Source organism: Sinocyclocheilus anshuiensis, unplaced genomic scaffold (assembly GCF_001515605.1).
Source record: "Sinocyclocheilus anshuiensis isolate Anshui unplaced genomic scaffold, SAMN03320099.WGS_v1.1 scaffold1003, whole genome shotgun sequence".
NCBI lineage: Eukaryota > Metazoa > Chordata > Actinopteri > Cypriniformes > Cyprinidae > Sinocyclocheilus > Sinocyclocheilus anshuiensis.
Window position 1 is genome coordinate 128,265 of NW_015542495.1, and position 1,559 is coordinate 129,823.

Genomic DNA, 1,559 nt, shown 5'->3' on the forward strand with positions numbered 1-1,559 from the left:
TTGCTTCAGAATAAATTGTTTACTCCACCAAAAATCTCAGTGATGCAGTTATTTTGTGGGGATATTTTGTATGGAATATTGTCTGCTGACATGAAAAGTTCACTGTATATCATAGTAATAAATACCATTTATTACAGCAATGCTATTTTGTTTTCGTTTTAATTTATACACATTAAATATTATATATATGTATGTAATAAAATGTGTATTTCCATTACAGGTTTAGGTCTTAAATTTCATATAAGGTGGTATTAAAAAGGTCTTAAAAAGTCTTACATTTAACTTGTTCAAGTCTGCAGAAACCCTGTGACAGTGGATGGGTTCTTTTTGGCCCACAAAATTGTGTAATGTTGACTGCACCTTTAGATTGCCTCTTACTCCACTTGTCCAGTTGATTCAATCAAGTTTTAAAGGGGTCATCGGGTGCTACATGCACTTTTACAAGTTGTTTGAACTGAAATGTGTGTTGGCAGTGTGTGTACACAACCACCCTATAATTATAAAAATCCACCCAGTGTTTTTTTTTAATCTTCTAAAATCTTTACCCCTTTCTCAAATCAGATGCCTGTCTGTGTGACGTAAAACAGCCCCCTCCCACGATAGTTTGATTGACAGTAGCATTTCACCACAGACTGGACTGGTGTCTTACCTTAGACCCGCCCTGAGTGAGCTGTCATCAGTCTGCCATTGTTTCACCGCCGGAGCAGATGTAGACAAGAATGAAGCCGCGGTCACACTAGACTTTGAGCATGCGAAATTCGTTCGGACACTGCAACGGTCGTGATACTACGTCATGCTCTGCAGCGTCTTTTTAAAAACTTAAAGTCCCCATGAATTCAAAATTAAAGTTTTCTGGGTGTTAGTATCAATATGTTAGTCTTAAGGTTATCTATTAGGCAGTGTGCTCCAAAACCGTGACAAAATTCACATTTATAAGATATAAGCATTCAAAGCTTGCAGTTTGTCACTTCCGCCAAAACGGCTCAACGATTTTTTTGACGTCACATCGTACTTCATCTTCTCATCAAATCTTCTGACCAATCAAATGCTCTCTAGAATCCAAAGTGCCCGCCCCCTGCACTATAAATAGACGCTAAGATCGGTCGCTTGTTCACAGTGTAGTATTTCCTGTACGGTGAATGGCTCGAAGTGCACAATGTAGGTGATAGGGAACGATTCAGACAGTGTAAATATGCTTTTGATTGGTGCAAATGAGGTCTGGTTTCACATTGTTTCACGCGAACTGCGGCAGCACACACAGTCTGATCCGGACTTTGGCTCTGGTCCAGAGACGAGATCGCACGGAGCGGATCATATGCGCGAGTCAGCATATATTAAAAACTTTTACAACTACACAGCCTCAGCATGATTATGACCAAGTCTGATGCATTCGCATGCGTATGAATGGAAGTCAATGGAGAGAAAAGTGCAGTGTGACCGCGGCTTGACTCCTAAGCGATTGAGGTGTTCTGTTGTTGGATGTAATAGTGAACATAGCAGTAGTCATTTACTCCCGACATCTGAGCCGCTGAACTCGCAGTGGATTATGTTTGTTTCTG

The 1,559-nt window shown here is 40.4% G+C and overlaps 1 protein-coding gene across 1 annotated transcript in view; it reads left to right on the top strand.

Annotated features, from left to right (window-relative positions):
- The window catches only part of LOC107694165 (serine/threonine-protein phosphatase 6 regulatory subunit 2-like), an 18,188-nt gene that overhangs the window by 14,184 nt on the left and 2,445 nt on the right, over nt 1-1,559 (top strand). The gene's annotated exons all lie outside the window — the stretch shown is intronic.